This window comes from Onychostoma macrolepis, chromosome 03 (assembly GCF_012432095.1).
Source record: "Onychostoma macrolepis isolate SWU-2019 chromosome 03, ASM1243209v1, whole genome shotgun sequence".
Taxonomy (NCBI): Eukaryota; Metazoa; Chordata; class Actinopteri; order Cypriniformes; family Cyprinidae; genus Onychostoma; species Onychostoma macrolepis.
Window position 1 is genome coordinate 41,482,962 of NC_081157.1, and position 16,165 is coordinate 41,499,126.

The window sequence follows — 16,165 nt, forward strand, 5'->3', positions numbered from 1 at the left end:
ACTGGCCAGCACTGTCGCTATGGGCAACACAGTTTGAGAAATCCTGCAGCAGCATGCGCTTTCTCTATTTCTTTTCGTCACATACAGTCTCTCTCTCTTGCTCTCTGTACTTTTCACAGCGCCAAGCCTGAGTTTAATAGCCCTGCAGGATATCCAAAACCATTCATACGCAACGTGTTGTTTATCAGAGTTTGGATACACAATGAAGTTTTGCACTTATATGAGTAGGGTTCTCTTCTCTAGAGTCAATTGTCAAGCCGAGCGATGTAACCCCAGACAGCTGTACTACATGAGATTAGCGCACACTCTTCAAGAGGCTGGTGAGAGTCGGCACACCGATAAATGCCCTAATACCTCAAGAGTCAATTTCTTGGTCCTTTAGCCACTTTTATCGATAGAAAGAGTATAGAGTGTACAGGAAATGATTGGGAGATCATGGCGGAATGGAATCGGGGAATGAAGTGAACCAGATCAATCTTCCAATTGCCCGATAGTGTCTGCAAAGTGGAACTCAACCACGTTCAGTGACGTTCTCACTCAAAGGGAGTGTATACTGTATTTTCAGATTGGGTGCAGCAAAACGTACATTTACATATCTCTCCACAAGAAGTAGAGAGCAAAATATATCTACTTTTTACTCAATATGTAATGTATTACTCAACACCTGAGTATGCTGTTAGGCTATGTTTGGTTGTAAAGTAAATATTAGGATGGAAGAAAACAAGATGTTACAATGACAATATATTCAATATAAATACATATTACTTAAATGGATAGTTCACCCAAAAATGAAAATCTGATGTTTATCTGCTTACCCCCAGGGCATCCAAGATGTAGGTGACTTTGTCTCTTCAGTAGAACACAAACGAAGATTTTTAACTCAAACCGTTGCAGTCTGTCAGTCATATAATGCAAGTCAATGGGCACAGAATCTTTGAGAGAAAAAAAAACCATGCACAGACAAATCCAAATTAAGCCCTGCAGCACGTGACGATACATTGATGTCCTAAGACAAGAAACGATCGGTTTGTGCGAGAAACTGAACAGTATTTATAATTTTTTACCTCGGATACACCGCAATATCCAACCATCCTGAGCTCATCCACAACATCCGGCCCGTGACGTGTCAACGGCTCTGGAACATAGATGTATATATACATAGATATATGCGTAGATCCTTACATATTGCGACTCATAGAAACCATCGCTAATGAGGCATCTATGTATATGTTCTACTGAAGAAACAAAGTCACCTACATCTTGGATGCCCTGGGGGTAAGCAGATAAACATCACATTTTCATTTTTGGGTGAACTATCCCTTTAAACTGCTCCCCGGGCACCGCAGCATAAATGGCTGCCCACTGCTCCGGGTGTGTGTTCACGGTGTGTGTGTGTGTTCACTGCTGTGTGTGTGCACGTTGGATGGGTTAAATGCAGAGCACGAATTCCGAGTATGGGTCACCATACTTGACCGTATGTCACTTCACTTTCACATATAGCTGCAATTATTAAACTGAGGGTTACTGACAACTGTTTTTAAAGAAATTAATACTTTTATTTAGTAAGGATGCATTAAATTGATCAGTAAAGACATTTAGCCTATTATGTATTTATAAATAAATGCTGCTCTTTTGAACTTTTTATTCAAAGACTTGAAAAGTTATCACAAAAAGTTTTCAAAGAAATATTAAGCAGCACAACTGTTAATAATCATAATTGTTTCTTGAGCACCAAATCAGCAATGATTTCTGAAGGATCATGTGACACCGAAGCGTGGAGTAATGATGCTGAAAATTCAGCTTTGCATCACAGAAATAAATTATATTTAAAAGATATGTTGAAATAGAACACATTTTAAATCTTATTTATAATTTTGTTTTTTTTAAATGCAGCCTTTGAACATAAAAATACGACCCCTAAAATTTAAACGGTAGTTTAAATACCCATGTATACATAAATATATAATTCCTGAAATTTAGAAATGGCATCAATTCAAACATCTTGATATCTCATGCTGAGTGCAGGATGCAACATATAGTATGTTAAGATCCTGCAAATAAGAAAGCAGAGAATGTGTCAATATTGACAATGTAATGGGGTCGTGAGTGCATTCGCACAGATGTGTCACAGTAACATCATAGTAACAGTTTTTCCAAATGTATTGAGCAGCTAAATTCTCAACAGGATTCTGAAAAAGAAAACCATCAGTTTAAAGCTACAGGTAAACAAGACAAAGCTTAAGACCACTCTCCTTTGGCTGTAATGGAGGACCTCAGTAACTGCATCAGGGACTGCTTTAGGTCTCAACTCAATGTTAAGTTGACAAATGAGTCAAGAATTGAAAAAAGGAATCAGTAGACAAATGCAAAATGTGCCTTTAGTCGATGCCTATGAAATGACAAATTTACAGAAATGCTACAAAAAGAAAATAAGATTTTTATATGAAGTAGACTTGAAACCTGATGCAAAAAGGAAGACTAGTTTTTTAAAGAGTGATAAAAATGAAATAAAATTGAGCCTAGAGAAATGCAACTGTGTTCTCTCCATGGAATAGCCGACACTAAAGCTTCATCTTGATCTGCCTAATAGAGTCATTTAAATGAAAGCTAACAACATCCACAGAAAATGGCTCAGCTTAACCCAGAGCTGAACAAGCCAATTCCAATGACATGGTAAGTGGTGATAGTTATTAAAAATCAGACTGCTAACATTGCCTGGATTACCACTCACTTGTGCTGTCATAGTCAGTGTAAAACGCTATTTAATTTTTGACAGGAATGTAAACAAGGCTGCAAGGGATAGTAGTGTATTCAATGGATTATAGTGTTGTTTAACATCATGCTGACTGTTCAGCTGACAAAACATCTTTCCCAAGCACTTTTAGGTAGACCACAAGTCCATAAAACAGTTTTGAAAGATGTGAGTTTGGCAAATTACAATGTGATCTAGGACCTTTAAACAGTGCCATTTTAAAGATTGTAAGTCTATCCTTGCACAGCTTTGTTTTGATCATGCATTAAACGGTATCTAGAGTCTATTGTGGTAAATAATTTCATTCAGCCAAAATTTAAATGTTGGCGAATTATGCTAGAAACACGCAATTTAAACAACAGTTTGAGAGTTTTGTACAAACATTTATGAACATTATGGATCTTCTGCCAGCTTGAGTGCATGTTGTCAATAAATAAAAGAGGTAAGTACAACACCAAAGACATACTAAAATGTTTTTTTTTTTACTTACCTTTTCTCCCAAATTGTTATGCTAGTAGTATTATTGTAATGAAAAACTCAAAATCAATATTTTTATGGACATTCCTGCCCACATCTGACATCTTGTATCTGAAGACATCATTGCTACGTAAACAGACAGTGGATTCGTTGCATAATTCTCAACTATAATGAAACATTTAACAAAATACTGCCGAAGCCTGTTAAGGTATTCGTTTCCAGTTGTTGCTGGATTCAAATCATGTCCTTGAGTATCTGAAAGGCAGTCTCACGTTCAAAGACTTACAGTACAACAGCTGCTTATGCCAGTGTCTCAGTATAACCCCACCGCCCTGAAGGACTCCATCACTTTCCACTTGCTTTTCACCTTCACATTCTCTCTCTTTTTTCCTCTTTTCCTCCTTTCTCTTCTGTCGCACCATGCCACATGCAGCATGAATGTCTCTAGCTAAAGAATAAACCATTTTCCTACTCAATAACTGAAATACGCAACATATAGTCCCAGCCCACAATATGCACACTGAACATCTGGGTCCTCAAAACTATTACATATTTTCCAAATCAAGCAGTCAGTAGGTTCCCTATGTGACCAGCTGGCTACAATGTAAAAACTTGTTTTTACATTGTAGGAAGGAAAGGAAATACTATTTTAGTTATTCCATTTCAAAATTTCACATGTTATTCCGTTGCCTTCTATTTCTTTGTCATTACTTGTGAAATTTACTAGCAATTCATTTGTGAAAACGGTTTCCACGCCACATTTTTTCAGTGCAACTGGTCAAGGAAGCTCTGTAAAAACACGCAACATTTACTAAAATTAATAACATCAGTGGCTCAACCTTTAATTTTAAACAAAAATAATGAATTTACTGAATTTCTTCTCTTGTGTCAGTCTAGTGGTAGTTGCATTGCTATCTATTGAGGGCCAGAAAGCTCTTGGATTTCATCAAAAAAAAATCAAAAACCTTACAGGTTTAGAACGAAATGAGGGCGAGTAATTAATGACAGAATTTTCATTTTTGGTTGAACTATCCCTTTAACACAGACAGTTTCCTGCCTCTTTCCACCACCTTTCTTGATTCGTTCTCTTTCCTGTGCTGTGATACATCCATCCATTCTCATAAAGTTCCACATCTGTCCTTCAGGATTCATATCCCTCTTTTTCTTCACTTATTTTCTCCTCCAGCAGATCACAATCCAATTCTCTCTATCCTCCGGACTCCATTCGTGCTCGAGTCTGACTCCCTTGGCCCAGACCTCCGTCTGTCTATCTCCCCCTCTCTCATTTTCTCATCTAATCATCGCTCTCTTTTCCTCAGTATTTACATTGTAGGGTGAACAGGGTGGAGGCTCTTACAAAATGCTTCTCCCTGTAATATCCTTTTTTCCAGACGTTTTTCTCCTCCCACCCGTGTCCTGCGGTCGGTAGCACAGAGCAAACACATCCTGTTATTATGGCACGCTAGGTGGGCAAATATCATCAGCCCACTGCCATGCCTATTTTTACACATCAATATTAACACAGGCCACAGAGAGTAGCAAAGCACTCTGGGAAAAAATAGACCCCCCTCCGGCAGAGGTCTAGCTATGGGGGGAGTAGCAATCATGGATGCATATTTATAAAAACGGATGCAGGCGTAAAGCTAATGGCCATGTGAAAACACCTTCAGCCTCAGAAACACAGTTCAAGTGCATCACCATGTCAATCATGGTGAAACATTGCAGCTAGTGAAACATTCGTACAGGCATGCACCTTTAAAATAATGCAAAAGAAATGGAGATGTGCATTTTCAGCAATTTTTGTCCTTGTTAGGTGTATGCCATAATGTAAGATAACATCTTGTTACAAAAATTGAGATTCAACCTGGGCAGGGCTGAACAGGAGCAAACAAGCCCACTCATTGCTCACTTTACCAGAAACAAGACCCAGCTGGCTTCATTTGAGGACCTATGTAAATTTTACCTTAAAGAGTGATTCATTCCTACATATTTGCAACCTGTAAAACTGTAAATCACAATAAACACACCCAAGCCGAACCATACCGGAGGAGGCCGGCAAAACAACAATAAATAATGTGCAAAAAGTTCACGGCACACCTGGAACTCTGCTGAGTAAGCGATCTGAGTCCTCTCAGCGGCATTAAACCCTGGACCATTACAAGCTTGTTTCCTTTCACGTCGAGAACTCTTTCAGCCAGAACCCATTGGCTGGCTGCTTGGACTGGGAAAGAACAATCTTATTACAAAGAAGCCAAATGGCAACACTGAAAAGCTCTACTGTATGTCATGGGCTACAGATCCATTCGGCCTGAAGCACTCAATCATGAGGATTAGTGTTGTTTTTCCTCATCTTTGGAAGTTGAAGAGCACTACCTGCTTAGAAAAGGAAGCTCATAAGACCGACTCAGTCATTTTGATCCAGAAACGCACTTTAAGCTCTTTGTACTAAATGCAAGAATATATCATTTCTATAGTTCCTGCTCTAAATAGTTTGACGTACAATTGTTAGAAGTGTTATTCACAGCATTATTGTGAAATACTGTTACAATTTAAAATAACTTCTTCACTCTTAAAAATAAAGGTGCTTCACAGCGATGCCATAGAAGAACAATTTCAGTCAAAGGTTCTTTAAAGAACCATCTCTTTCTTACCTTTTTATAATCTGAAGAACCTTCTTTCGCCACAAAGAACCTTTTGTGAAACAGGAAGGTTCTTCGATGTTAAAGGTTCTTTATGAAACCATTTAGACCAAAAGGTTCTTCTATGGCATCGTGAAGCACCTTTATTTTTAAGAGTGTTGTAGGTTTAATATATTTTAAAATGTAATTTATTTCTGTGATGGCAATGCTCAATTTTCAGCATCACATAAATCATTCTAATATACTGATTTGGCGCTAAATAAACACTTCAATGTTAAAAACAGTTGTGCTGCTTAATATTTTTGTGGAAACGTGGATACATTTTTTCTGGATTTCTTTGATGAATAGAAAGTTCAAAAGAACAGCATTTATTTGAAATAGAAAGTTTTGTAACATTCTAAATGTCTTTGCTGTCACTTTTGTTCAATGGAATGTAGCCTTGCTGAATAAAAAAATATTTCTTTCCAAAAATCTTCAAACTTTTGAACAGTAGTAGTAGTAGTAGTATAATTTCTAACATGGTTGTCATATTAAAAAAGACATTTTCACAGAATTAAGAGAGATTTGTTCCTACAGTACATGAAGTTAAGAAGTCAATGACAGGTTTAAATACAATGATTTATAATATACTGCATATATTTGCGATATGATCTTCTCTAAAGTCCTTTTCTCTAGTGATCTAATGAGCAATGGGCACTGAACGACTTTTATGATGTAAATAATAACATCAGATGACATGTCCACAAGTTGCTTTATTTATGTCTTTCCACAGATATAAGCATTTCAGTAAGTTTTACATATCTTTTTTCTTTCTTTCTCTTCTTGTGTGTGTGTGTGTGTGTGTACGGTAAGTTATAATTAGTAGTAAGTAATACTAGTATAACACTTTATAATAGTAGCCTATACACTAATAAAGTACTTACAAATGATTTGCAAACTATTAGTTAATTCATAGTTTATAAACTGTAGTTAATACATTAATAGATTATATACAAATAGTGAGTTCTTCATTCATTGTCATTAACCTAGTTATTGTTTAATTAGCTCATATGTAAAGATTTAGATATTGCTTTGTTAAAAACTTAAAATAAAGTTGTGTTTAATTAGCTCATACTGTATTTAAAGTGTGAGAACGCTTTGTTAAAAGCTTATTAACCATAGTTCTCACTTTAGATTAGGTCACAGAAAATGGGAAAATTATTAAGTGCTTGAAACCAACCTTTGCAAAGCACATACAGTGTGTGTGTGTGTGTGTGTGTGTGTGTGTGTGTGTGTGTGTGAGAGAGAGAGAGAGAGAAAAGTAGTTCGGTTTAGGGGATAGAATATACAGTTTGTACAGTATAAAAACCATTACGCCTGTAAAGAATCCCTATAAACCACACATTCCAAGTGTGTGTGTCTTAAAGTACTTATAAACATCTTAAGGAACAGTGAATGCAATTCATGTTCAATAAAGGTTGGTTTAAACCACTTAATTTCTTTTTTTCTATTTTCTGTGACCTAATCTAAAGTGAGAACTATTCACTCCTATTACCAAATAACATATGAGCTAATTAAACTATCAATTGTGTTAATTTCAGTGATAATAAAATGGCACGTATGGTCACCTTACCATAACTAATAGTTTGTCAATGATTTGTAAGTACTTTACATATGTGCATACTTATTATAAAGCATTACCCAATATGGTGACTTATGCATATTGTGACTTACACCTCTGATCAGGGCCTTTGGAATCAACCAAACGTTCCCCCCGTTAAAGTGCCCATTGAAAGGGGGCAAAATGAACGAACAACACCGTAGAAAGCACACACACACACTAAAATTCACTCAAACACACATACCCATGTCCCACTGCCAGTTCAGAACCTTTGGGAAAAGGAGAAAAGAACAGAAAATGAAGGACATTTTACGGAACTCACGACCTTTCCAGGTATGAGCTGTGTCCAGCATCCTAAACCTAAAATGTCCCTTTCCTTACACACAACTACATGATTCACTCATCAATATGCCCCAGAACTGCATGGAGGCCTGAGTCACCATATAGGATACAATTCATGGGTTTACTGTCACACAACAAAATGTGAGTGAAGAGTTGGTTTATAGATAGTGGAAGAACATTAGAATACCAGTTACACCTATAAAAAGAAACAATAGTTTAGCACTATATAAATATCTAGAGCATTTTACAGGGGGAAAAAGGAGGTAGAAAAAGGTCATGAAGGTTAAAAAAAAAAAGAAAAAAAAAGACCCTGAAAATAAAACCCAGAGGAGCAATATTGGCCCTTAGTAAGTTAGTTTCTGATACTGGAGAGCACACATCTGCACAAAGTGCTTACGCTATACAGTATATAGGCCATTATGCCAAACCCAACATATTTCATTAAACCGGTAAATCTGTGCTTTATTTTTGTGCAGAATCAGGAGAGATTAAAGACGGCTACGTCTCTGCAGTGTGTTAAACAACGCTGGCTCTGCAGAACACAGCGCAAAATCAAACCCAATCAACTCAACTGCACTGCAGGGACGGCTAGCCTTTTCCACTTCCTGCAGTTCCGTAAACCGATGCAGAAACATCAGAACCCCCCGTAGACTCCCCTGATATCAGACTCGTGCTTGATCCAGAATGCACTAAATCAAAGCTAAATTAAAGCCAAACATCCTCTGCTACTTTAGACTGGGCTCTAAAAGGAAATTAAAATATAAAATGATCCACATGGCATTCGTGAGCTCCTGCTTTGTGATTAGTATTTTCTCATGAAGTGTATAGTTCGAGCAAACATACCATATATAGATATACACACAAGAAACGTAACCCATGCTTCACATTCCTCTTGATTTAGTTCATGTACTGAATACTGACCGACTATTATATTCATAATAAATCAATACAATATTAAATACATACAGAAGTTTAAAATATAACCCTTCATAGACACTAACTATGATAGGTGTTGCTTATATTTCAAATTATACTGAATTCGCCTCAAAAGGATTAAATATGTTGATTCACTAAAATAATAATAAACATAAAAAAGATTAAATGTGATTATACTTCTGAAAAAAAAAAATTATCTTTTGACAGCTCTAATTTTTTAATATTCTGTTTTATAGGTTCATCAAAGCAAAATGTTCCCAAGTACCCCTGGTGTGTGTACACACACCACATGAGGGTTTGGTGTGTGAATCAGTCACAGTGTGATCTCATGGCAGCAGGAGGAGTGTTCCACTCTATAATGTTATTAACTAATATTGCTCTGATGAGATCCTTAATTAGAGCTTTTATCAGCTAGCTTATTCAGTCCGAAAAAGAGATGAACACATGCTCGCTCGCTCACACGCACACGCACACAATCAACAAGCATATAAGGCGAGATAGAAAAGAGAGAGAGATTGGTAACACTTTAGTATAGGGACCAATTCTCACTAGTTGCTTATTAGCATGGCAATTATTAACACTGGCTGTTTATTAGTAAAGCACATATTCTGCATGATCAGATTCTACACTGTAAAAAGTGATGTTGACTTAACTTTTAAAATTTTTAAGTGATAATTAAAAAAATAAGTTAAGTGAATTGTCGTCAAGTTCACTTAACTTTTTAAAAAAATATTAAATTTACTTAATTTTAAGGCAACGGGGTTTCCTCAATTTTTTTTTTAATTTAAGTCAACATCACTTTTTACAGTGTACATCCCTAATCCTGCACAATACCTAAAATTAACAACTACCTTACTAATTTGCTCATAAAAAGTAATAATAATAATATAATAATAATAATAATAATAATAATACACATCATATATATAATTTGGTGGGTGGGCAAATCTTAAAGCATTTTAAAGTCAAATGTATCAATCGGTCAATAATGCATTAACTAACATTAAGCAAATACAACTGTTCATTGTTAGTTAATGTCAGTTCACGTCCATTAGATAATATGTAACTTTAGATTGTATTAAACGTGTTGATAAAAGTTGAAATTAACCTCAACTAAAAATAATAAATTCATTATCATTCTTGGCATTATCAAAATATCTCTTAGGGCAGAAATATATATTAAATATGAGAGCATAATTATTACTTTATACTGTAGTAAAATTACAATAATCATGTCTTAACTTCTTCACTTGCAAATATTACTGCAGCAGAAAACTGTAGGGATGACTTATCCACAAAAATACTAGAAATGATTATGAGCTTTGAAGAACTGCAAAACAAATCCGGATTCATTTTAAACAAATAATTCATAAAAAAAAATAAAAATAAAGACAGGTGCTTGGAGAGAGAAAATATTTTTCTTTCACAATGTTGGAACATGTTATCTGTGACAAATACATAACTATATTTACAACCACATTTGAAGGAAATACAGTACCAGTGCTTGCAAAGCAGAAAACTCTTATATTTAGTTTGACTAACTGAAGTTGACCATGAACATTCTGGAGGTTAAGTGCCTGTTTTCACTGACCATCTGTTTAAAAAAAAAAAAAAAGTAGTAGTGTGTAAAAGTGTATCAGAAGCTATTTTGCACCACCTTCAAGAAAAATGCCTTTTATCTACCAGTATGTGGTCAGAGTTGTCATAACTCATGAAAATCTCTGCTCAGAGAGAAGAACTGACCAGCTGTACGGTCCTCTCATTAGCCTTCGGTGCTCCAGCTTTGTGTAAATGATTTCATCTGTTTGCTGTTATCCTTCACAGGGAAGCTGCTTAATTTCTGATGTGTGAGAGTCCTGCCTCAATGAGAAGACGAGTTCTTACCGAATCCAGATTAACAGAATGAGCAGAGAAGAAAGAGAAAAGAATGAAATGAAAACATGATGCATGAAGATACTGGATGAATTAAAAAAAGGGGGATGTGCTACAGTGATAATAGCTCAAGTGACACAAAAAAACATAAATTTATTGGCCGTGACCTTTGAGTTAGGTGTGTGTGTGTGTTCTGAAGAACACTGGACTTCATCTGCTTTGTGTGTCAAAAACAATGAATGGGTTTTGCACCTCTTTTCTTCCGCTCTTCTGTTTATCTCCCTCATTTATTTCTCTGTTTTTCCCCTTTCAACTCCTTCTCCTCCCTTTTGCAGTTCTTTTCCACACTCTCTCCTTCGCAGACCATCTAAAGACATGTCGCCGCGAGCGATTGCAAGTTGCCATGACGCTTTCTGTCTGGAGATTCCTTTGGCACTGAGCTTGTGTGGGATTCATCTGTCAATCAGTGACTTAACACACAAGAACTCATAAACACACACTCAGAAGACAGTAGAGCAGGGATATATTAAACAGATCATCTTCAAAAATGTAGCAAGCAAACATAGAAAGGCGGCATTTGGATTTCTGTCTAGTCTGGTGTGAAGAGATGTGCACATGCACAGACAACTTAATGAACAACTGCAGACAGATGTGTGAGGAATTGATCCTTTACAAATGACCCATGTGACAATACTGCAGATTTCAAGAATGATCCTGCAGCTCATGTGGGACATTACACACACACACACACTGGTGAGGGAACTTACTAAAAGTGTAACTACATTTTTCAGTAGCATGACTATCTCAGCTGTTTATAAAATGTAACTTTTCGAATAAAAAGCTACTTTTTCCAACATAATAAAGTGAAACACTGTTTATATTTTACTTCTGTAATCTGTATTGTTGGAGTACAACAATTTTCAATGAGAGAAAAAATAAATAAATAAATACAGGACAGGGCTTGATTTTTCTATAAGGAACTGATCCTTTAAAAAAGGCATTGCAGATTGAAGTAGATTGTTAGAGGGCAGAAATTCATGACATCAACCAAAATGAATGTATTAAAGGGATAGTTCAACCAAAAATGAAAATTCTATCATTAATTACTTACCCGTGTGTCATTTTCATGTCATTTATTTTCAAAGATTCATAACATTAACATTTTTCTCACACTTTCAATTCCGCTCATGTTCCTTCCGTTCAAATGCTGTCTCCTGCAATCTTACATCATTTGATAGTTATCAGAAATCATTTTGAATATACTGCCCAAATAAATAACTTCAGTGTACTTTTGTCACTAACTACTTTTTTTTTTTAAAGTGCAGCTTGACTGTAGTTAAAAATGATGAGTAGTTTTAACTTACCAGAATAGCTTCAACACTAACACACACACACACACGTTTGTTTTTGTGAAAAGTGGGGACATCCCATAGGCATAATGGTTTTTATACTGTACTTACTGTATGTGCTATTGCCCTACACCAACCATACACCTAACCCTACCCCTTACAGGAAACTTTGTGCTATTGCAGATTTTCAATACACTCCATTCTGTGTGATTTATAAGCGTTTTGAAAAGTGGGGACATGGGGTAATGTCCTGAAAAGTCACCTTCTCCTTGTAATACCTATGTCACCCTTGTCATTATACAAATTTATGTCCTCATTTGTCACAAAACACATGCGCCCGCACACACACACACACACACACACACACAGTGAGTTGACTGTGCCACACAAACACCTTGTAGAGTTTGTTAGGAGCATGTATTAAAATACACTCAGACCTTGTGCAGTTTGTTAAAGCAGAATGTGAGACAGGCACACACACACTCGCGCAAACAGGCAGGCGAGTGAAATCCCTGACTGCCTCCAGCCTTCACTTTGCATTTTGAGTGAAACTAAAGATTAAAGCCCTTCTCAATACAAAACCCCAACAGCAGCACAGCCAATTACACCTCCTAGACCTACCAGAAAGAGAGGGGGAGAGAGAGAGAGAGAGCGCAAGGAAAAGTAAAGAACTGGACTGAGAGATGTACAGAAAGAAAAGAAGTGGACAGACATACAGAAATCAGAAGAGAGAGGAAGAAAGGAGGGCAAGGGAGAAATACTGAGGTTGAGGCCAAGGCACATTTTTACCAAGGAAAGAGTCAAAAAGGAGAGATGAACCATATGTTGAAATGATAAACTTGGAGACTGCTTGGACAGAAAGAAAGAGAGATTGAGTGGTTTGCGTTGTCATATAGTGGCTACTGCAAAATCCCCCCCCCAAAAAAAAGAAAAAACAAAGACAAAGAAAACAAACAAAAAAAAACATTTTCTTCAAATAAAGTCAAAACACACCGAAGAATGTAAAAACCAGCAAGAAGGTTGCTCTTTTTGATTTTGTCAGTCGTTACAAAGTCAGTTTTTAGAGCAACCAATGAGTCTGATGCTCCAAATGCTTCCAACGTGTTAAAAATGGAGGGAGATGAGGAGTGAGAGAGATTAAACAAGTGCACTTCCACCATCTTTCAAGCTGTGGTTCAGATACAGCCTCATTATAGAGGGAAGTATGCGAGATGGATAAAGTCAGCATTAGTCAAGGGTTTAACTTAGGAAGAGAGTGTAAGTGTGGCTCTGGAATGGTCGAAAGGTGTATATTAGTTTGACTTAGTATCGTAATTGAACATTGTGAATTCTTGGTTGTGTCTCAATTAAGTGAGCTGCCTACTTGAATAACATTTTTGGCCATCAAAAAGTCATTCTAACACTCAAAAGTCATGGCTGGGTCTCAAAATCTAGTGAGCATTTTTGGGCATCATACAATACATGCACTCCAAAAAAACAAACAAACACCATTTAATATTCTGTTTAAAATAATTTTGGGGGCATCTTATGTGCATTTAAAGGGGTGGTTGACTTTTTTTTTCTTGACTTGATTGTGTTTATGGGGTGCAGTCTAACGTGTTAATGCCTCATTTGTCAAAAAAATGCATTATTTTTCACAAAATTTACCTATATTCCACACCGTTCTGTCACTCACATTTCATAACCTGTTGTAATACCTACCTAGACAACACAATTGAACATGACATACATTACAAAACCCTAAATGCATGGCTATCTCATAACCAAGCGAGACATTTTTGGACATCATACATGTATCTGAATATTTGGATCCAAACCCAATATTGGATCTTGAAACCTTGTGCCCATCTTAACTACTTTTTTTTTTTTAGCATACAACATTCAATAGTTTGGAGTCAGTAAGATTTGTTTTTAAATGTTTTTGAAAGAAATCTCTTATGCGCACCAAAATGATCAAAATACTGTAAAACGGTAGTTGTGAAATATCACAATTCAAAATACTAATGCACCATTTCAAAATATTTTAAAATGTAATTTATTCCTGTGATGACGAAGCTGTATTTTCAGCATCATTACTTCAGTGCCACATGATCCTTCAGAAATCATTCTAATATGATGATTTGCTACTCAAGAAACATTTCTTATTAACATTATCAATGTCGAAACCAGTTGTGCTGCTTAATATATTTGTGGAAATGGTCATACGGTTTATTTGAAGATTTTTTGTAACTCTTTACTGTCACTTTTAATCAATTTAATGTGTCCTTGCTGAATAAAAGTATACTTTTAAAAAATAAAACTTTACATTAAAGGTTGCTTAAATGAGTATTTTAGTGCATTTATGAAATAAACATGTTTTGAAATGGTCTTTTTGGGCATTGCAGATGAATTTGAGATTGAAAACGTGGTGGTCTCGAAACCTATAGTGCAAGGCAGTCAAACTGAAACCTCGAAGTTCATTTGCTGTGGGACTGTGGGACATTGGAGATCTGGAGGGGGATTTTAATCACTAAGCCCCTGCATCATTACTAACGAGTCTCACACATACACACAACTGCAATCAAAGCAGCGAGACAGCCTGTACCACGTCCGGTGAGATTTTATCACAATCATACTAACGAGCCCCTCCGTACACGTACTACAATGATAACTAAACCAAACATACGCTTTAACAATCTCTATACCCTTCATTGTTTTCCTTCTCATCACCATGTCTGCTACCCACTGGCTCCATCTGTGTCACTTTCCCCCCACCCGAGTCATTTAGCCTTATTCACATTATTATTAGTAAAGGCCACAGTGTTTATACTTTAAATTAGTCATGACATGAGAAATCAAATTTGCCTTGATCTTTTGAGACATAATTTGACAATGTCGTTGTAACATTAATACATACTGAAAATTTCATTAAAACATCCTCATCATTGTAAACAAAGCATTTATTGAACCAAGCTCCAAAAATAGGGTTTTGTGAAGTCATATGAGTAAATAAAATTGCATATGCCTGCCTCCGAAACAAGACATTCACAAATAGATACACATCACACCATAGGCCCCGCCCACTGGCACTCAGACGCTTAACAGCTGACTGATGCAAGAACTGCATCGAAAGCTAAAAGAACCCAATCACTGACGTCAGTATAAATCACTGACGCTTTCTATATTGGTTACAGTATACAAATGATGTTTTTGATGTACTCCACATGCTTGAGTCTGCTGACAACAGGACAAATGGAAGAGCAAAAGAACGTTCACCTTGATGCGTCCATTTTAAACAGCTCATCTGTGACTCTGTACAGACTTCAGAAGGATCCTAGTGTCAGAAACAAGGAACAATCTCTTCAGAGGATTGTATGTTTGTTCGGAGCATTTGACTGCTGATTGCTTTGTAAATAAGGCACAGTTTAATAGAGAGTTTGCAAAAGAGACTAGTTGAAGCCTTCAACTTGGAAGCAGTCATCCGTATTGGATTTGACAGCAGCTGCATCACAAACTGTAAGTAACCAATTCCATAATGCTTTGTCTGTAAATGATGGTTTAATATGAATAAGGTTTTCATAACACTTACTCACATGGAATAGCGAGGGGACATTGATACGGTTTCCTATGCAATTATATTAGCCGATCATAACAACAGTCGCTTACTGATAAGCCTTAAAGGACCCACCCCATTAATGAGGGTTGAAAATCGTTTTTTCTTATGTTTCTGCAAAAAATTTTATAAATACACACATAGCTGTGCATTTGTTGAATGAGAACTGTGCTACGTCCGAACTGATTGCACTGTATTTTATGTATAATCATTTTCTATTCTTAACCGTTTTAAATTCATTTTAAATCAATTTTTATATTAGTGCGGAAGAGTTTGAACAAAGCTTGAGAATGTTTGTTTTTTTAATTCCTTGTTTTTATTGTTGTGATTGTTATTAATAATAATAATAATATTAATTCCTTGTTTTTATTGTTGTGATTATTTTTTTAATTACTATTTCACTTCTTTTTATGTAAAGCACTTTGAATTACCACTGTGTATGAAATGTGCTATATAAATAAACTTGCCTTGCCTAATACTATAAGTGAACTTCAAGGAACATTAAAATTTTAATATTAAAAAATGAAATGTCAGGACCCCTTTAAAGTGGATCGGTATACATGTGTGCGTTTGTGTGTATATAGGATACATACACACACACACACA